Source organism: Pinus tabuliformis, chromosome 8 (assembly GCF_031772625.1).
Source record: "Pinus tabuliformis cultivar Carrire ecotype Pingquan chromosome 8, CPIR1, whole genome shotgun sequence".
NCBI classification, from domain to species: domain Eukaryota; kingdom Viridiplantae; phylum Streptophyta; class Pinopsida; order Pinales; family Pinaceae; genus Pinus; species Pinus tabuliformis.
Genome location: NC_142294.1, coordinates 1844837391 through 1844860040, shown reverse-complemented (window position 1 = coordinate 1844860040; position 22650 = coordinate 1844837391). Strand labels below are relative to the sequence as shown.

At 43.1% G+C, this 22650-nt stretch overlaps 1 long non-coding RNA gene across 1 annotated transcript; it reads left to right on the top strand.

Annotated features, from left to right (window-relative positions):
• The first annotated feature begins 7982 nt into the window (after window positions 1-7982).
• Window positions 7983-9096, top strand: LOC149243637 (uncharacterized). The gene is made up of 2 exons (XR_016245796.1): window positions 7983-8926; window positions 9042-9096. It is a non-coding gene; the product is annotated as an uncharacterized LOC149243637 (long non-coding RNA).
• Window positions 9097-22650: the final 13554 nt, after the last annotated feature.

Here is a 22650-nt window from a genome sequence, read left to right as displayed (position 1 = left end):
ATAAAAAAGCCACTTCCTAGTAGCACAACATTGTGACTTAAATGGGAGCCAAGGGGGGCCAAAGGGGGACGCAGAAATGGAGCCCACACAGACACATGGAGGGACTGCGCAGGAGGGAAGACACACGTGGCAAGAGGGGAATCACGCAGGAGGAGGTGAGCCTTGGGATTGAGAGAGGCAAAGGATATAAATGAGAGAGGAGCCCCCTCATGTTGATCATTTGGTTATGTGCATTTGTGATAGTCGTTTTGGCTTAGAGCATGCTGGCTGTTTAGCTAGTCTGCAGCACTATTTAGTGCATTGAGTGTCTCTGTTCGGAGATCTCACCCTTAGCCCCGGGGGACTTCGAGTGCCTGCTCGGGAAAGGTAATTTTGTTGGAATTTCAGCAGCAGTATCTTCAGCATTTCAGCAGTGGTTTTATCAGTGTTCTGGAGGATTGCGCAGCACGGGGAGAGGGACGCAGTTCTTTTTGGGAGCAGTCTGGATTGAGGGTTTGTGGAGGATTTGAGATGAGGGATTGAGCAAGAGATCAGCTCTTGCATATTGGAGGATTTTAGCAGAGTTTGGGGCTGAGTTTCAGAGGGTTCTATTCAGTGGCAGCGCAGAGCAGTGAGGAGCTACGTAGAACCCCAAGGTGGTGATTTTCGGGGGCCGGCCATTCCAGGAAAACTTTCTAGGTTTTTTGGGTTTCTTGAGTAGAGTCCGATTCCAGAGTTTCAACTTTTTTTGATAAGGGGAGCAGTCCCAAATCCTCGTTTGATTTCTAGAAGCAGCAGCAGCGCAGCAGTTTCCCAGCAGCTTGGACGCAGATCAAACAGGGGCCATTCCTTTGCTTTTCTGAGTGTATTTCTTCACTTGCCTTGTGCAATTAGAGGTGCCATCTTCCTGATCACCTCCTGTACTCATTTTATTACCCAATATAATAAAATGGCTTAGCATTCTCTCTGCATTTCTTGTGTATCTGTTTATAGTTTATTTGATATATATAGTATCATTGTTACTTGAATCTCTGTGAGCATTCTCGGATATTATACCACTTGTGTGTTTCTATTATACTCTTAGACAGAGTCTGGAAAGGGCTAGGTAGCCTCTGGATCTCATCCTCTTTTTAGAGGCGACATATCTGGTAAATGCCCTCCTAGTCCATCTTTGGTTGGAGTTTGCTTGTGTTTGGGGTATATTCCTGATATGGGATATTACAGTGGTATCAAAGCTTAGATCTAGCTCAGCCTGTGGAGCTAGCAATCTATGACACAAGGGGAGAAACCCTATATTTGTTACAAAGGTCAGAGATACAGAGACGCTGGGTGTAGGTTGGAGAATACCTATGGAGAGGGAGCCTATGGTGGACGCAGAGCAGAGGGGGCCTGTGGTGGACGCAGAGCAGGAGGCTCTGATGGCAGATGATGACGGGAAGAGATTTGTGGATATGCTCCTCAAATCAGTGCAGGGTCTGTCGAGACAGATTGAGGTGATGGGGCAGAGATTCACGGCAGTAGAGCCCAGACAGCGTGAGAGCCCACGGGTTTTCCAGGTTGGTGATGGATCGGTCACATCCCACCATTTGCTAGAGCAGCGTGATACTGTGCAGCAGGTGGCCTCACATGCCCCTACACGCTCTACCATGCCCACTTTCTTGGGAGTAGACACGGGGGCCGTAGCCCAGCAAGAGGTAGAGCCCGGACATATGGGCGATTATTTTGCAGAGTACCAGGCCTATGGGCAGGAGTTCAGGGACGCCCTCTCATTCAGAGATTTTGTTCAGCTCCAACGGGATAGCAGACCCCGCGACCATCACAGAGGGTACCGGCATTACCATGATGGTGACACCCACCGTGCAGCGAGTAGATTCCACTTTCCTACGTTTGATGGTTCATCAAATAGTTCGGCAAAGTCTTGGGTGGAGAAGCTAGACATTTACTTCTAGCTTAACCAGATGTCGGAGACAAAGGCCATCAAGGTGGAAACATTGCATTTGGATGGTGAGGCCCAGGATTGGTGGTTTCATGGGATGGTTACACTCGGGCACTCTACAGTGACGACATATGCTGAGTTTACCAAGAGATTGATGGAGCGATTTGACCGGAGGGATCCAGAGCAGCATTTTGTTGAGCTGACAAGGCTCAAACAGACAGGGAGCCCAGAGACCTACATTGCAGATTTCTTGAGGGTCTCCGTGATGGTGCCAGACCTATCCACGGCGCAGAGGGTCTATATGTATGTTGAGGGGTTAGCAGAGCCACTTCGAGGTCTAGTCCGATCCACTAGACTAGCCACACTCCAGGACGCTATCAGTAGGACCCGGGACTTACAGGATGTCTTACCCCGAACCCGGACACCTTACCCCTAGAGACAGACTTTCTAGTCTAAGGGGAAGGACGTGAGGATTCCACTCCAAAGGGGAATCCAGGACGAGTACATCTTGATGATGATGCCAGGAGGGAGCTGAAGAAGAAGTGGTTGTGCTTCACATGTCAGGAGCCGTGCTGGTAAAGCACATTTTATTGAGGTCTTCTCTAAGAGCAGTGGAGAAGAGGATGACGAGGATGATGGGGAGGCAGGAGATAGCCATGCCATACAGGGACCTTTACCACCTCCACCAACAACAGCAAGAGGTGCATCTTTTGCACCCACCGGAGGGGCCCTTGCAGCATTGCGAGGAGTTCCCAAGTATCTGACGCTACGCATACGAGGGATAGTATATGGCCAGTGGGTATCAGTTCTGGTTGACAGTGGGGCGACCCACAACTTCATCAATGCACAGATGGTTGAGCGGAGAGGTATACAGACAGAGAGCTTCGATGGGTTTTCAGTCTTAGTCCTAGGAGATCAAACCATGATGTGTGCTCATTATGTTCCAGAGCTTTCAGTGACGATGGGCACCTACACATTGACTAACCACTTTTTCGTGCTCGATATTCCGGACACCAACATGATATTGGGTGTTCAGTGGCTTATCACTCTAGGGAAGGTCACGGTGGATTGGAAGACCCTAGAGATGGAGTGGGATGATGAGAAGACAGGGAGGCATGAGAAGATACGGGGACAACACACATATCCACCTCAGACTATTTCGGCTCATCGGATGGAGGCAGTCTTCCGGAAGGGAGACATAGAGTGGGTAGTGGAGCTGCATGCATCAGAGGTAGGGACTACAGGGCAGTCGGTACATCCAGAGATACAGTCCATCCTTGCTTGGTATGCCATAGTGTTTGGGGAGATTCCACTAGGACAGCCACCGGATCGGGGGTTTGAGCACACCATCGAGCTAGAGCAGGGCATACAGGCAGTGAGCACCAATGCCTATAGGCACCCCAAGGCCTATAAGGATGAGATTGAGAGGGCTATCTAGGAGTTGCTAGCTCTTGGGCACATTCGACCGAGCACGAGTCCTTTTGCTTCTTCTATGGTGTTGATGAAGAAGAAGGACGGTACGCTGAGGATGTGCATTGATTACAGTGCCCTAAACAAAAACACCCTGAAGAACAGGTACCCCATACCCAAGATTAATGAGTTGATGGACGAATTGAGAGGGGCACGTTTCTTCTCAAAGATTGATTTGAGATCGGGGTATCATCAGATTCGCATGAGGGAGCAGGACATTCCCAAGACCGCCTTCAGGTGTCACTATGGGCACTTTGAGTTCTTGGTTATGCCTTTTGGGCTAACCAACACCCCAGCTACATTTCAGTCCTGCATGAATCACATCTTCCGTAGTCACTTGAGGAAGTTTGTGTTGGTATTCTTCGATGATATTCTCATTTACAGCAGGACTTGGGAGGAGCATCTCCAGCACATTGAGACAATATTGCATATCTTACAGGAGCAGCAGTTCTATGCCAAACTCTCCAAGTGTGAGTTTGGGTTGACGAAGATGTTATATCTGGGACACATCATAGGGGTGGACGGAGTGAGATTCCACGAGGAGAAGATCGGGGCCATCAAAGAATGGCCGGAGCCGAGAAACATGACGGAACTTCGAGGATTCATTGGCATTTGTACGTACTACCAGAAGTTCGTCAAAGGTTTCTCACAGCTTGTTGCACCCCTGACAGACTTGACGAGGAAGGGGGCATTCAGTTGGTTGGATACAGCGCAGCGAGCCTTTGACAAGCTCAAGGAGGTTATGAGCAAATGCCCAATGCTTGCATTGCCAGATTTTACGCAGCCATTTGTTTTGGAGTGTGATGCGTCAGGAGAGGGGATCGGTGTTGTATTGATGCAAGGAGGTCACCCTATAGCCTTTGACAGTCAGAAGCTCCTTCCGCACGAGAGGTTGTATTCTATATACGACAAGGAGATGCTGGCCATCATGAATGCATTGGCTAAGTACCGACAGTATTTGTTGGGCAACAGGGTCAAGGTGAGGACTGATCACAACAGCCTCAAGTTCTTTTTGGAGCAAAAGCAGTTACAGGAGAGGCAGCAGAAGTGGATTAGTAAGATCCAAGCATATGACTTTGACATTGAGTATGTCAAGGGTAAGAACAACGTGGTAGCAGATGCCCTTTCACGTAGACCAGCGACGTTGTCTCTCATGAGCTTGGATACAGATTGGAGGGCTCGACTCTTAGTAGAGTACTCCAAGGATAGGTTTGCATGTGAGATTCTGGACGGGAAGGTGGCAGATGACAGTTACAGGGTGATCGATGAGATCATCTATTACAGGGATTAGATCTTCTTGACTGAGGGGTCTCAGCTCAAGAAGAAGATACTCCAGGCATCACATGACTCACCATTGGCAGGCCATCAGGGGTTTACCAAAACCTACAAGGCCATTAGAGAGAGGTTCTCATAGAAGGGCCTCAAGGTGGACGTACTCTAGCATGTTAGGGAGTGCGATGTTTGTCAGAGGAACAAAGGGGAGATGAGCCATCCCGCGGGATTATTGCAGCCTCTTTCTATTTCGGAGGGGAAGTGGGAGAGTATTTCGATGGACTTCATCACAGGGTTGCCCATGGTACAGGGCAAGGATTGTATCTTTGTCGTCATTGATCGGCTGACGAAGTATGCACGTTTCTTTGCCATATCCGCACATTATACAACAGCACAGGTGGCCGAGCTGTTCTTCAGGGAGATCTTCAAGCTACATGGTCTTCCTAAGACCATCGTCAGTGATAGGGACAACCGTTTTATGGGCGGGTTTTGGCAGGAGCTTTTCTGATTGGTGGGGACGGAGTTGACACCGAGTACCAGTTATCACCCACAGACGGATGGGCAGACAGAGATAGTTAACAAGTGGCTGGAGGGCTACTTGCGTAACTATGTCAGTGGGCAGCAGCGAGCATGGTTGAGGTGGATGCATATGGGGGAGTACTACTACAATACTTCACATCACATGTCCATTGGTATGTCACCATTCTATGCCTTGTATGGGTATCATCCTTTATCTTTTGTTGACGTGATGTTTGGTGATAGCAGGGCTCCTAGAGCCAAGATTTGGATCCAAGAGAATCAGGATATCCTCCGAGCTCTCAAGGATAACATGGCTGCAATGCAGAATCAACAGAAGTTGTATGCTAACAGGGGTGAGGTGGAGAGACAGTTTGAGGTAGGGGACATGGTCTACCTACAATTACAGCCATACCGACAGCCATCACTGAAGTAGAAGGGGGCTGAGAAGCTCAAGCCCCGCTTTTATGGGCCATACAGGGTGATATGCAGGATTGGACAAGTTGCATATGAGTTGGAGCTGTCCCAAGGCAGCAAGATTCATAACATTTTTCATGTGTCATGCCTGAAAAAGGCATTGGGGCAGCAGGTGACGGTGACAGATGAGCTACCACCCATGGATGATGAGGGGCATTTGGTATTGCAGCCGGAGGCTATCATTGATACCAGGGAGAGGCAGCTGCGGAGCAGGACAGTCCAGGAATTCTTGGTGAGATGGAAGAATTTGTCGGATGAGGATGCCACTTGGGAGAGTGAGAAGATCTTACAACATCCATCACTTCAGTTGCTTGAGGACAAGCAACATTTTGCCGGGGGAGACTGTAATATTCCTAATTAGCCATGGCTAATTGGAATATTCGATTTTGTCCAAATTTTGCCTTCTATAGTTATTTGTAAATAAAAAGTGAGGAAGGGGGACATAACTCAATTTTAAAATAAAAAAGTCACTTCCTAGTAGCACAACATTGTGACTTAAAGGGAAGCCAAGGGGGGCCAAAGGGGGACGCAGAAATGGAGCCCACGCAGACACATGGAGGGACTGCGCAGGAGGGAAGACACATGTGGCAAGAGGGGAATCACGCAGGAGGAGGTGAGCCTTGGGATTGAGTGAGGCAAAGGCTATAAATGAGAGAGGAGCCCCCTCATTTTGATCATTCGATTATGTGCATTTGTGATAGTCGTTTTGGCTTAGAGCACGCTGGCTATTTAGCTAGTCTGCAACACTGTTTAGTGCATTAAGTGTCTCCGTTCGGAGATCTCACCCTTAGCCTCGGGGGACTTCGAGTGCCTGCTCGGGCAAGGTAATTTCGTTGGCATTTCAGTGGCGCTATCTTCAACATTTCAGCAATGGTTTTATCAGTGTTCTGGAGGACTGCATAGCACTGGGAGAGGGACGCAGTTCTTTTTGGGAGCAGTCTGGATTGAGGGTTTGTGGAGGATTTGAGCCGAGGGATTGAGCAAGAGATCAGCTCTTGCATATTGGAGGAGTTTTGTAGAGTTCTGGGCTGAGTTTTGGAGGGTTCTATTCAGTGGTAGCACAGAGTAGTGAGGAATTGCGCAGAACCCCAAGGGGGTGATTTTCGAGGTCCGACCATTCCAGGAAAGCTTTCTGGGTTTTTCTGGGTTTCTTGAGTAGAGTCTAATTCCAAAGTTTTAGTTTTTTCTGAGGAGGGAAGCAGTCCCAAATCCTCATTTGATTTCTAGCAGCAACAACAGCGCAACAATTTCCCAACAGCTTGGACGCAGATCAAAGAGGGGCCATTCCTTTGCTTTTCTGAGTGTATTTCTTCACTTGCCTTGTGCAAGTAGAGGTGCCATCTTCCTGATCACCTCTTGTACTCATTTTATTACCCAGTATAATAAAATGGCTTAGCATTCTCTTTGCATTTCTTGTGTATCTGTTTATGGTTTATTTGATATATATAATATCATTGTTACTTGAATCTCTGTGAGCATTCTCGGCTATTATACCACTTGTATGTTTCTATTATACTCTTAGATAGAGTCTGGAAAGGGCCAGTTAGCCTCCGGATCTTGTCCTCTTTTTAGAGGCGACATATCCGGTAAATGCCCTCCCAGTCCATCTCTGGTTGGAGTTTGCTTCTGTTTGGGGTATATTCCTGATATGGGATATTACAATATACACGTAATTTTCACTATATATTAATGGAAATTACGATTTTTCCTGGGAGGAAAAAGCTATCGTTATGCACCTTAGATTTATTATTGCTTGGATAGTCTTAAAATGCACTCATCTATCCTTTTATTTATAATGTTTTTATGTTCACTAATGGGGTTAACCTGTAAAACTCTTGCACTTTCTAGCTAGACTGACTTGATAGAATATTTCATATCTCCTCATTTATATGGAGTTAAGGGCAGTGACATATAACATTAAAAAGGTATTAGCATAAGATATTCAACCATATATCTTATTATCCCATTTTACCTAGGTATTTGCAATGTCCCCAATTTCTCAAGCAGGGAGATGCTTTCTGATTAGCCTATCTTGTCTCTTTAATCTAGCAAAGAAAGGGAAATTTGCTAAGGAGAGTAAGAAGTTTTGCCCCAATTTACTTCGATAATATTATTATTAATAAAAAGTGGGAAAATATTATTAATAAGAAGGTACAAAGATATTATTTATTAATTGGCAAAATTCACTTAAAAAATAAGTGAGTTAATCAATTAAATAATTAAAAAAAGAGACACCTAGAAGATGGAGAAGGTATGGCCAAAGCTTATAAAAAGAGAAAGGAAGTCATTTCTAATCCATGATTTCTCATTTCCATTGGAAGGAAGAAGCTCAAGTGAGTTTCAGGCAAAAGGTTTCAAGGGAGATCGTCACATTAGTTTAGGTGAATCTCATGGCCATCCTAGCTAAGTTCTCTCCAATTTTGGTGGAAGTTAGCCACCCTAGCTAATATCTCTCCAATTTTGGTGGAAGTTATTGCCACGCTAGTTGGATTATTTCCGGAGGTTATCAATGGTTGGGGCAGTGGGCTGCCACACACCCCACTAGCGATCAAACCCGATTTGTAACGCTGCGCAGCAGCATATATAAAGTTTCAATGTGGTTGTAATGTGAATGTAACAAGATGTGAGGGATGTCAGCTTGTCTGATACGTATATATGTACAAAAAAAAGCCCATAAATGCTTCCTCTGGGAACTAGCCCCTCCCATTTAAAACAAAAAAACAAAAACAAAAACTAAATTTTAAATTTTATTACAGGAAAACTTCAACGTCAAAAAAATTGTTCTTTTGCAGGACAAATTCATCTTTTTCAGGAGGGCTATGATTACCATTGAAGAGGCTTGAATTCCTTCCAGGATTGAGGCCGAGTTATTTGCCGTTAAAGGACCGAGACCGAGTTGCAGATATATTAAGCCCCACTTCCACCCCTGGTTTCAATAGGTCGAATCCTATATCTTAAGGAGGGTCGAATTGCATTTTTTAGATCAAAAAAGATAGACCGAATTGTTGCAGACCAAGATACTATCTGAAGGCCGAGCTTGAGCAATTTTGGAGGATGAATTTCTGTGTTGGCCAAATTCTTGTCTTTAAAGGAGGGCCAAATCTCTGATATATATCTAAGGGTTGAATTCATTAAATTACCAGTGCCAAGGAGGAGCAAATAATTCTCATTATTGGAGGTCGTATCCATTCATTCATCGCAAGGATAAACCATCTTCTCCTGAAGGCCCGAGTCGATAATATAATCACTGAATTTATTAAGCAGAGGCCGAGTTTGGTAATCCTACACATTTGACACAGTTATGTTATTGGTTTGTAGATTTCTGTGATGTGGTTTTTGAGAAACTGAACTCGGATATTTGACAAATAAAAGTTATATGTTATTGTTCCAGCCTTATCACTCAGAGATCTTCATTATTTATCTGCTCATCTATGGAGGTCGAGTCATCTTGTTGGGTAGATTAAAGCTACAGATTACAAACTAATCTGTGTATTCTCACCTATCCGTCTTTGAGAGCACAAGTTCCAGATCCGGCAGTGGATGAGTTTCCGAGCTGAATATTGCCATCAAATTGGAGTAGCAGAATTCTAGTTGAAGGTCGAATTTGTTGGAAGTGGGCATATTAAAATATTCTTCAGCAATCTAGGCTTGCATAGTACTGGAATTTCTGAAAGATACCGGAGCTTTACTCTCTGGAAAATGTATTATTGAAGCTCGCACTAGGTTCCACAATCTCTCTCTAAGCATTGTAATCTCCTATCATATGAATAAAAATTCCATTTTCCCTTCCAAAAGCGTTCTCTGTGCAAGTAATCTGAATTGTTTGTGAAATGTTTGATTAAATGGGTGTCTGCAAATTGTTTGCACAAATTCTTCAAAGAAAAGTTTGATTACTGGTTTGGCACACTAATAGTGTTTGAATTAACTCAGCGAAAAAAAATGGTCATAATTGCATAAAAATCAGTTAGGTACATTACAGTGGTATTAGAGCATGGTATTGGCCAGCGGTGGTCCTAAGGACAAGTGAACCAAAATCAGAAGCCAAAGATACCATGGGAGAGAAAGAGAGTCTAGTAGTTTTTGCTAGAGCAATATCAAGGCAGCAAAAGACAACACATGCATTGTTTGAGAAATTATCTACATATTACTTGAAGGTGACAACTCATAGAGGCGTGGGTATAGTCAAAGATGGCCCAAAAAAAGGGAAAGTAAATATAGATCTGAAGATGAAGATATGAGCAGAACCGAAGAATTGAAAGCAACTAATAGCGCACTAGTGGAGATCCCAGATATAATGGAAGCCTTGGAAAATACATCTGAAGGGAGCCAAAAGGTTGTTTATGAAGTTTTTCCTTCAAATTTGTGCTCTATACGTGATCGTGTAAAAATCAAGAATGTCGATATGAATCATTCAACAAGAAGCACTTATGCAAAAGGCCCACAGGCTCAAAATCAATATGATGCGAAAGATTGAAATTTTCCAGAAGATAAGACAACAAAGGGTCTGAATATTCCTGGTGATAAACCTACCAAACAAAGTCCAAAGGTGTCAGGTCTTCAACAAGACATAGAGATATTGAAATCTGAGCTAAGTTCATTACAGAGTATGGGCAGGAAGGTTTTATGCCTATGAGAAAGCATCTTCATTTACGTGGTCGTGTAGATATTGAGAAGGCCATTACTTGTATGGGTGATTTCAGAAATATTACATCTTATGAGTCTCTCACTTTCTTATAAGGATCATAAACCTAAAGGGTATTGGGATAACAAAGAAAATCTGAAACATGAGGTCAACTAATTTCAAAGAATGTGTAGTATGGATCCATCTTATTTTCCTGGAAGAAATTCTTTTGAGAGAGCTGGAAGATTTGATTCAGCTTGAGCATTTGAGAAGTGGGGAGGTCTACATGAAGTCTCTTGTTTGCTAATACTTAAGGTCCAGCATACGCATATAGTTCAGTCTACTTGTGCCTGCATAAGACCACCATAAGTTGCAATGAGGACAAAATGCAGTCATTATACCCCTATCCAGTATCTGAAGAAGTTGCAATGGCACATGGATGGAAGAATGGCATCCGTCTTGTTGCAATTTTTGAAGGAAGTAAATGCTTGGGAGCCTGTGAAGGTTAATTTTTCCAACAAGAATGAGGCCTTTCAAACATTGCTTCTTCCTCGGTTCACTGGGGTACATCATAAAATCGAAGCAAGAACTCAAGGAGGCGATGAAAGGCCAAAAAACTATCACTGGTATTCTTTTGATAATGGCATGTTGATCTGTCAGTGCATTTGGTACACATCTGGTATGTTTCAAGCAAGGAGACCTGGTAGAGCTATCATGGACTTATTGAATTATGATGAGATGGAAGTTGAAGTTTATGTTCCATCTTCTATGGCGATGTTTGAATTCCTACCAATGGAAATTGATGTTAATTCACAACTCTCAATAACATTGAGAAGCAACATCGATCATTCGTATGTAAGGTGTGATGCTTTCAACTCTTTCCTAAGATGGAAAATTTTTGGAGCAGTGCATACTTTTGAGATTTTGAATGGGACAAGTTGGGAGAGTTTCGTACGAGTTCTGGATGATGTTGGTAGAACTCAACTACCGAACGAGGAAGCTCCAAGTGTTCCTTTGTGAGCATGGACAACTTTATATGCTTCTAAGCCAGGAAAAGAAACCCTACATGCATATTTAACCATCATCAACAAAGAATTCACTAATGATATAGATGCTCTAGTATCCTTGAAGGTTTCATGGACTGTAGTTGTCGGTGCTTCATTGATTGTACAACAGGCGGGGGATGGAAATTCTTATGGGGAACACAAGTTTGATGTACATCCCATTGAGAGACCCTTGGTTGATATCCAGGGCATAGACCGTGAAAGTTTGCATGAGCTGTTTCTTGTCTGTGGAAGTGGGATGAGGGTATTGTTGCATGGAGGACCAAAGCGTTGGAGGAAATGGGTAGAATTTGTTAAGTCTACAAGTTCGTTGCTTATGATGAAAAATTGCATGTCCCCATTTTTATTCTTCTTCTTAATACAGCCAGGGTGGATTTCCATGGCAAGAGATGGCCAGTTCAGTAGAGCAGGTTTATGTCATCAGGGGTCCCGACGGAGTTTTGGGGAGTTTTTATGGGATTTGATGGCATTCGCTTCGCATATTCCATCATCCACATAGTTCGCATTTCGACAACTTTCGAAAATCAGCATTATTATTGGGCATAACTTAATTAATTATGCTCGAGGTGGCATTTCAAGGAGCTTAATTGATGGAACACCTCATTGTAATAGCTCGTTGGAACCTGAATGAGAAGATCTACACGATGGGATGCTGAGAAAAGACTTCCAGTGGCCGAAGAGAGTATGGTGGGCGATTTTCCATTTTCCTTAGTTAAAAATGACTTTAATTAGTCATTTAATTAAGGAAAAATAATTAATTGGAGAAAAAGGGTCAAAAGTGACTTAAGTGAAATAAAATAAAATTAAAGATCACTTAAGGTAAAGTCAATGGAGGAGCTTCTAGAATAATAATAAAATAATAAAATAAGATGCTTCTAGAGTCTTGGAGATCTATCCATGAGATCTATAAAAGAGGAGGAGAAGGTCATTTGGAGACATCTTGGAGTTGATATTGTTTCTTGTATGTGAAGTTGAGAACGCAGTTATCTACTCCATTGGTAGCCCCAGGACGAAAATCCTCGGGTGACATAGAGAGATTGGGCAAGCACCCATCTTCCCTTGGTGAATCCATCCAAGGTTCACAGGTTGCAGTGTATTGATTTTTCAGTTTGTTTTGGAGGCCGATTTGCGGCAATATTGTAGATCTATTTGAGGCCAACTTTTCATTTCAGCTACATGGGCTGTTTGTGCATGTAAAACCCCAGCGTACCTAATATAATAAAGCTGAGAATTTTCTTGTTTAGTGTGTTATGGATTGCATTGCTCTGTTGTCTTTAATTTTACATGGCAATCTTCTGTTAAAAGCATAATTAGTTTTTATGTGAAGTGTCTATTCCAAATTTTCTGCATTTGGGACATCACAAAATATTTTTGGTGAAAGAAAGCATTGTTATCACTCATTTAACAGATGGTGGAGGGAGACTACACTAGACTTCATTACATTGTTTGGGGAGATTTACACTTACATTTAAACGTGGTAACTTAATTGGAGATGATCTACCTCTAGAATCTAGTGAAGCTATTGTCCAGTACTTCGAGCAAAATTGGTGGTTTTTGCTTCAGTATCCACATGACAAGCTAACATTAGCTACAAGTGGTTATCTCAATACATGGTTAGTGCTTTTAACCTTCCTTAGGGAGTCTCCACTAGATGTATCCAAAATGCTCTCACTTATGTCTCTTCACGAAAGATTCAATATAAGGCAGTTGTTAAGTTGAGAGCTACGAAAGGAGAAAGTTTGAATAGTGGGAACCTTGTTGTAAACGCTGAGAAATTAGTTCCTATAAATAATGAAAGTTTTGATCACTTCTCTGTAACACCCTCCTCTCACACTCCACCCAAGTAACCATGCCAGCTGGGGTAAACATGAGACGAGAGGCTACTATGATCTGATTCAATCTCCTAGGTAACCTTAAGGAAGTGGAATAGATGGAACATCACACATAGTCATCCAACATCATCAACAGAACCCTTAGGAGACAAGTCAACCACTCAGACAGCTTGTCCCTAGGCCCCACTTCTGTTCTGGACAATTTAAGGCTCAATCACTCTCATGTTATGGGCAAGGGGGCAACCAGAGACCTAAAGTCACTCTCATATGCCTGCATGCCAGTGACTATGGACGAAACTTGCCAACGACTCTGGGATTTGAGCCACTTTTTCAGGCCTAGAGCCCAGGCCACTACCCAGAATGGAATGAAAGCTCAGAATTAAGCAAGGTACAGGGAAACAATGATGCAAAAGTAAATAGTTGATCAAGGCCTTAACCAGACCCCTACTAGCCATGACAGGCATTTCATCAAACATATCATCAACATGTAACCTACAGGTGTAAACAATAGAGTTAAGTGTACATATCTCTTGGTTATCTGAGAATTGCCATGAACCATTGTTTCTTCATGTCATTTGCTTCCTTATCACTTATTAGGTCATAGATACAATATCCATTCAAATACAAGTAAAAACATGTTGAGAGCCAAACATAGTTGCTGCCATAAAATGAACATATAACCAACATAATAGGAACATAATTACAATAAACATATCAGCCATCAAAATCCATATATACACTAGTACATTTACACATGAAAATCAATGGAATGAATTTCTCATTAATCAATGCAATGAACTAGGCCAACATAATGAACACATCATAACAGCCTCTACCGTGATCTCCCCCCGATCACTAGGCCAAACAAGCATGGAAGCCACCGGATTTTTCCACCTACACCCTGAGGAATTTTCTTGTCTCCTAGTATCTCATGCTTTACTGCAATCTGTTAAAATTGACAACTAGGGCCAAACTCCATGTGGGTCATCTTATTTATGGCGGCTAATATTTTTCTTGGATCCCTCTCATCGAGAGGTGTAGGATTGATCTAAAGATCCTCTGATTCCGATAAGTATTCATGGAGTTATGAATTTATTTGCGTTATAAGACAATTCGTCAAGGTCGGCCAGCAACCAAATAAACCCCATATGTGCTCAACGTTTTAGTATAAATAGAGGTGCCCTTCAAATCATTTCAACACACTTGAGATCTCTTCCTCTCTTTACTTGTCTTTGGGTTTTAGTAGGAGGAGAGATCCTAAGGAATAGCGTTGTCCTGATCCATAGGGCAGAAAGCCGGAACTGTCGGAAAATCTGGAACTTCCAGAAAAGCCGGAAATGCCGGAAAATCCGGAACTGCTAGAAAAGCCGGAAATGCTAGAAAAACCGAAAATGCCGAAAAAGCCGAAACTACCAGAAAAGCCGGAAAAGCCAGAATTGCCAGAAAAGCCGGAACTGCGGGAAATGCTAGAAATGCCAGAAAAGCCAGAACTGCCAGAAAAGCCAGAACTGCCAGAAAATCCGGAAAAGTCGAAACTGTCAGAAAAGCCAGAACTGCTGGAAAAGCCGGAAACATCGAAAAAGTCGGAACTGCCGAAAAAGCCGGAAAAGCCGGAAAAGTCGGAACTTCCGAAAAGCCGGAACTGCCGGAAAAGACGGAACTACTGGAAAATCCGGAAAAGCTGGAAAAACCGGAAAAGCCGGAAACGCCGAAAATGCCAAAAAAGCCGGAACTGCCAGAAAAGCTGGAAAAGCCAGAAATGCCGAAAATGATGAAAAAGTCGGAACTATAGGAAAAGCCGAAACTGCTGGGACTGTTGGAACTGCCGGGAACAACCGGAACTGCCAGAATTGCTGGGAACTGCCGAAACAGCCGAAGCATCTATCTCCGAAGGAGAGCAGCATGCAAGGGACAACTAACTAACATTGGGACAGTTGTATGGTACTTAGCAGCAAATACACCAAGCATGCAATGTTACAGCTAGCATGTAAGGGACAACTAGCATGCAACAACAAGCATGCTAAGGACAACAAGCATGATAGGGACAACAAGCAAGAAAGGTGCAAGCCAACACATAGGTCAGGATGGCAACATGGTGCAGAAACGACACATAATGTAGTACAGTGATGGGTACAGTCATGATTAATGAAGCGTGATGAAATGCAGCATAGTGATGATGGATGCGGCATGGTGCAGCGCGGTGAGGTGCAGCATGATGATGAAATGTAGCACAACGATAGGTGAAAGAGTCAAACCTTGGAGAATTAGTTGAAGCAGCGTGTCTTCAACTGATCTCATGTATCATTTTCTTAGAGATGATCTATGCTCTTATCTAGATAAGTCAAAGTGTTGACTTCTGTTGTAAACGTACTATCTCTCTCTCTCTGCTGAACTATTGAAGAACATATAAGAAGAATTGATCAAGGGTTTCCCCACATTGGGGTTTGTCCCTGGCTAGCGCCACATCTTCTGTCCTCTTTTCTTGGCTTGTCTTCTGCGATTATGTTTATGTTCTATCTATAGTTTACTTTAATGCTGATGTGATTGCTAACCTGGAAAAGATATGGAGCTAACTGTGAAAATTAAAATAAATTGCTCTAAGCATAGAACATACCTAAAATTAACATGGTATTGGAGTTGAGGTGAAGACAATACCCAAGCAAGAGTGAAAGAGCAATCACCGAAGACAGTTGGGAAAGGAAAAAAGGATCAGTGGATTCCTCATCCCTCTTCAAATTCACCAAGGGTGAAGTCGAAGCAGAGAATATTATCAGAATGGCGCAGCGGAATATGGCCTACCTAATGATCACCTCATTGGAAGACCGGATCTCAGAGTGGAAGGAAAGGCAGATAACTAGTTCAGCCATTATGTGAAGGAGTGTCCGAATGGCAGGGACACATCACTTGATGATGATAACAATCATCCCATGGACATCTTCAATGATCAAAGGAATGACAGGTAATGCAGGTCATCAAGGAAATGGTTGACTCTTCATAGAAAGCAAGGAACCCCAAGTATGAAGAATCAAATGTTGTTTTTGATAAGATAAAGAAGCGTTATCTTGTATTGGCCCTCTCCTTCAAATTCTTTGGGAATCTGGCTTATAGATTGTAGTACTTCAAGGCACTTCATCAGATAGATGGGTGCACTTTCTAATTTGGTAGAGATGGAAATAATTGTGGGATTATACTTGGAGCCGATGCCACCTATCCCGAAAAGGGTGTAGGGAATGTTAACTCTCAATTGAATAAGGGTAACTCAATTCATTTACAGAATCTCTTTTATGTCCCTGATCGCAAGAAGAACTTGGTGTCTATCTCAGAAATGGAAGTCAAAGGTTTCAGGGTGGCATTCATCGACGGAAAGGTACGTGTTAAAAAAAATAATTTTCAAAGATGCTTTTTCTCATGGGTTCAGGATTGGCAATTTGTATCAAGTTGCAGGATGGTCTATTGGGGATCCTGTCAATTGACATATCACATCTATAACACTGGAGGTCTACCTATGGGGCCCTACCTGATGCGATTCAAATGGTGATAGGGATGTCTGAATTCAAGTAGAGCATGAAGGTACATGTCTGAGATGTACCGAAGGAAAATCTTATAAGGGGACCATTCCCCTCATGCAGCAAGTCCACAGGTTTGGAACAACCCAAGGAGTTTGAGATTCATGATCCGGAATCTCATGTATACAGGTGGAAAAAAACTCTCTATGGCTTGAAGCAAAACACCCCGGGCATAGTATGAGAGGATTGATAGCTGTCTGATGAAGCTGAGACTCACTAGGAGTGAAACCGATCCAAACCATTACCCGAAGGTTGTGGATGATAGACCTCTCATACCAACACCTTATGAGGACGACCTATTTCTGACAGGTGCAGACCCTCTCATTTGCAGAAGTAAGAGGGAGTTGGATTCCAGATGTGGAATGATAAACTGCAAGCCTGTGACTACCTCGAGGATTTTAACTTTCAGAAATTATATGGTAATGATGTCGGACCAGATTTGGGAAATGCCTCTGAGTTTCATAAACTCATTCGCGTTGATGTTCTTGGTGAACTTCCGTCCGGACATATGTTTTGCAGTTAGCATGGTGAGCTCATATTTGGTTGAGCCTCACTGGATTGGTGCCAAGAATCTTCTGAGATATCTTCGGGGCACAATCTCTCATGGATTGAGATACACTGTCGGAAATATGAAATTGCATGATTATTCGAATGTTGACTGGGCAGGCAGTGTGGAGGATCACTAGAGCACTTCTCAGTGTTGGTTCTCTTTAGATTCTGCTTTGATATCATGGATGAGCAGGAAGCAGAAGTCAGTTGCTATAAGCACCGCCGAGACTAAATACATAGCTACGGTATGATCTCGTGTGAAGCTGCATGGTTGTAGAAGCTCTTAAGTGAGCTGTTTGTACACATGATGAATACCACTGTGATTCTCTGTGACAACTAGAGGGGGGATTCGATTATTGAGGAATCCCGTATTCCATGATTGCTCCAGCATATAGACATCAGATACTGCCTTATCTGCGATATGGTAAGTCGATGAACGAGTAGGCTCCATCGCATTGAGACTGATGTACAGGTCATAGACATTTTGTCAAAGCCCTGAGGAAAGGTCAAATCTGTGACTTTCTCAAACGACTTGGAGTTGTTGAGAGACCTTCTTATAAGGGTCTTGCATGTTGCATGCATTGAGCTCTGGGAGCTCTGGGGGGCTTGGGGTACTTACTGGAGCAACATACGACCACAGGGTGACTCACCCTCCCCTAGTGGTGCGCTATGAACAAGATGATTAGTTCTTCTGTGGGTCGGGATGATTAGTTCTCCCATGGAAACTGTGGAACGGTATGATTAGTTCTCCTGTGGGCCAGGATGATTTGTTCTCCGTGGCGACTGTGGAACAGGATGATTAGTTATCTTGTGGGCCAGGGTGATTAGTTCTCTGTGGCATCCACTGATAGGATGATTCGCTCTCCTATGGACAAGATGATTATTTCTCCTATCGAGGCATCTTACCCATGCAGTCTATGACTCATGGGAAGTACCTCTCATCTGATCAATGAGCAGGGAAATGAGGCTAGGGACGTAGTAGTATTATCGATGGACGCATCGCTGTATCTACCGCACTCCCTATGCTAGGATGACCTCCATTGATCTGGGATCACTGACACTGATATGGGATCAGTATGAATGGTTTGAGACACTCTCTTGTGACATTGATCTGGGATTAGTATGAGTGGTTTGAGACACTATCTTGTGATATTGATCTGGGATTAATAAAGCTGACTTTGGGTCAGTAAGAGTGATGTGACACACTCTCTTCAGATGAAACTGACTTCTGGTCAGTAGAGAATGGCATGAGACATTCTCAATCAATTCTTCTTCTTCATGGTTCAACAGAGCAGAGCAGAGCTAAGTAGAGCAGAGTAGAGCTCAGCAGATCAAAGCAGAGCAGAGCTCAGCAGATCAGAGCAGAGCAGAGCTCAGCAGATCAGAGCAGTGCAAGGCACTAATGGCAGAGATAGTACAGTCGGACATATGGATCAACAGATGGAGTTCTCCCTAATTGATAGGGAGTGTTAAAATTGGCAACTAGGGCCAAAATCCATGTGGGTCATCTTATTTATGGCAGCTGATATTTTTCTTGGATCTCTCTCATCAAGAGGTGTAGGATTGATCTAAAGATCATCTGATTCCGATAAGTATTCATGGAGTTATGAATTTATTTGCGTTATAAGGCAATTCGTCAAGGTCGGCCAACAACCAAATAAACCCCACATGTGCTCAACATTTTGGTATAATTAGAGGTGGCCTTCAAGTCATTTCAACACACTTGGGATCTCTTCCTCTCTCTACTTATCTTTGGGTTTTAGTAGGAAGAGAGATCCTAAGGAATAACGTTTCCCTGATCCAGAGGGCAAAAAACCGGAACTGCCGGAAAAGCCAGAAAAGCCAGAAAAGCCGGAACTGCCGGAAAAGCCAGAAAAGCCAGAAAAGCCGGAAAAGCCAGAACTGCTAGAAAAGCCAGAATTGCCAGAAAATCCGGAAAAAGCTGGAAAAGCTAGAATTGCCGAAAAAGCCGGAACTACCAAAAAAGCCGAAAAAGTCAGAAATGCCAAAAAAGTTAGAACTGCCAGAAAAGCCGGAAATGCTGGAAAAGTCGGAACTGCCAGAAAAGCTGGAAAAGCCAGAACTTTTGGAAAATCCGGAACTGCCGGAAAACTCGGAACTACCAGAAATGCCAGAAAATCTGAAAATTCAGGAAAATATGGAACTGCAGGAAAAGTTCGAACTGCAAGAAAAGCCGGAACTACCGGGACTGTTGGAACTGCGGGGAACAACCGGAACTACCGGGAACAGCCGGAACTACCAGAACTGCCGAGAACTGCCGAAACAACCGGAGCATCTGTCTCCAAAGGAGAGCAGCATGCAAGGGACAACTAACTAACATTGGGACAGTTGTATGGTACTTAGCAGCAAATACACCAAGCATGCAATGTTACAGCTAGAATGTAAGGGACAACTAGCATGCAACAACAAGCAAGCAAGGTGCAGCCAACACATAGGTCAGGATGGCAACATGGTGCAGCGATGGCACATAATGCAATACAGTGATGGGTATAGTCATGATTAATGAAGCATGATGAGATGCAGCATAGTGATGATGGGTGCAACATGGTGCAGTGCGGTGAGGTGCAGCATGATGACGAAATGCAGCACAACAATAGGTGAAGGAGTCACCCTGGAGAATTCATTGAAGCAGCATGTCTTCAACTGATCTCATGTATCATCTTCTTAGAGATGATCTATGCTCTTATCTAGATAAGTCAAAGTGTTGACTTCTGTTGTAAATGTACTATCTCTCTCTCTCTCTGCTGAACTATTGAAGAACATATAAGAAGAATTGATCAAGACTTTCCCCACATTGGGGTTTGTCCCTGGCTAGCACCACATCTTGTCTTGGCTTGTCTTCTGTGATTTATGTTTATGTTCTATCTGCACTTTACTTTAATGCTGATGTGATTGCTAATGTCGAAAAGATATGGAGCTAACTGTGAAAATTGAAATAAATTGCTCTAAGCATAGAACATACCTAAAATTAACACAATCCAAACCCGGATCACTAGGCCCTAAACCGAGACCCACTCTCCAGGCTTTACTGCATATCCCAAACCCGAGATTACTAGGCCCAACATAACTCTTCGCCTATCGTGTGCTGCCTTGAGATTCTTCTTGACCACCTGCATCTCCTGTTCCATGTTTGCCAACATATCTGGTCCAATCAATACTCTACTAACCGGATCACTCCAATTAATGGTAGTATTACAACTCCGCCCATATAATGCCTCAAAAGGACTCATCATTAGTGATTCTTGATAACCGTTGTTGTATGAAAACTCGACCAAAGGGAGATACTCTTCCCACTTCCTCTGTTGATGCATCACATACATCCTCAACATGTCCTCCAATATCCTGTTGACCCTCTCTGTCTGTCCATCTGTCTGTGGATGATAAGTTGTGTTGAAGGCCAACTCTATGCCCAAACTTGCAAATAACTCCTTCAAAAATTTGGAAGTGAACTTCACATCCCTGTCTGACACAATCTTCTTTGGAACACCATGTAGTCTAACCATGTCTCGAATGAATACCTGTGCCACATCACTAGCTGAGAATGTAGACTTTATCGGAACAAAGTGTGCAACCTTTGTTAACCTGTCCATAATGACCATGATGGAATCATGTTTGCACTCGGCTTTCACTTGCCGACAGTTGAAACGTCTAGCAACAAACTCTATTACATCCCACAAAGATGGCCAGCAAAAACCAGGGTAATCTGAGGTTTCATAGGCTTCTAAACTTTGAGTTACTACAAAAACCAAACAAAAAACAAGCCAAGCACACAAAACTTCTAGAAATTCACCTAAAACCAAAATGCCAATGGAATTCGCCTACAAGAAGTTTCTGACAAGACACATGTAGATCTGGGCAAAGGCTAAAACACATAAACAAATCCTAAGCTTAACTGAATGAAAAGATTTTAAGTTTTTCAAAAATTTGACAGGGTCCGCAGGCTCCCAGTATAACCAGGTGCGGTACCGCTCTGTGTAGTAAAGCAACAGTGCGGGGATGTCCGCACTGTGTTACAACCAGAACGTGCGGTCCTCTTTCAAAAGCGTGAAAAACAAAAACAATTCAAAATCTAAAGAAACTACCCAATCCCACACACATCAAGCAAAAACCAGAAACAGAGAAAAAGTTTCTCAAGTCAAAGTAAAAGTAAAGGCAAAAAACCAAAATTCAAGTCCCCAGTGGAGTCGCCATTTTGTCGGCCGGATAAATCGTTCTTGCGGACAAGACCGATCTCCCTAGTATCTACAGATATCTAGCGACAAGCAAAACAAGCAAATTCTATCTTTCTCTAAATATTGCGATTTATAAATAAAAGCCAAGAGGTGTTTTAGACCCTACCTTAAGTCCAACGCTAGTTTGTGACAGCCACGCTTCGACCGTCCAAATGAGCTTCTTTTTAAGAACCCGCAAACACAAACAAGCACACATCAAATAACACCTGCATATCCAGTATAATAAATCATATTTATCATGATGATCAAAGAATTCATGAAATAAACCATAAGAGACAGCTTATTGAGAAAAATGAACTTGATTGTATTAACTTTAAACAAAGAAGAAATTTACGACCTTGGTGCCTTGATGTTGTACAAGCTCCTTCCAGGGTCCAGCAAGAATCTTCTCTATTTTGACAAGCTTCACACTATTCCCAATGAGATCAAAAGGTATGTAATCTCTCCTCTCAAGCTCAATTAGGAAGTCTAAATTCCAACAGCATTTACCCTAAAAAATATTCAGCTTTCAACTTCCCTAGCGACCAGCCCAATGCCTCATTTTATAGTGCGGAGGAAGGAAGTTACCAGGTCCACCTTCAAAGGGATAGAGTCCTCCTTCAAAGGGATAAGCTTCTCACATCAAGGGGTTAGCTCCTTTAGTTATGGGATGCATGAACCACCTAAGAGTGAACTTACCACCTCAAGATTCCTTCTAGAAGCGTCCAGAATTAACCCAAAGTGAGTTTTTAATAATAAACTTGCACCTTTTTTACTTTTACAGGGGTTCACGCCCTTTTTTTTAGAGACAGAGTGGGCAGGTCCGCAGGGGACATGACCAAGGGGTGCGGGACCGCAGGTAATGCTAAGAGAAAGTGTGGAACCAGAGTTTTAGAGATTTTTAAGGACTTTCTCTCATTTTTCAAGGCTTGGCATGAAGAACTAAGGTTTAAGACTTGCATAGGAGGAAAGTATGAGTGGTGATAGACTCACACTGATTGCAGAATGTCATGGTGACAATGTTTTGTGCAACAGATTGCCCCCTAAAGTGTGAAGTCTGTAATAGATAGTATTTGTCATCTAAGAAGAGTGAAGTACTTTATCATTTCGAGGATCGTCTTGTGGAGACACTGGTT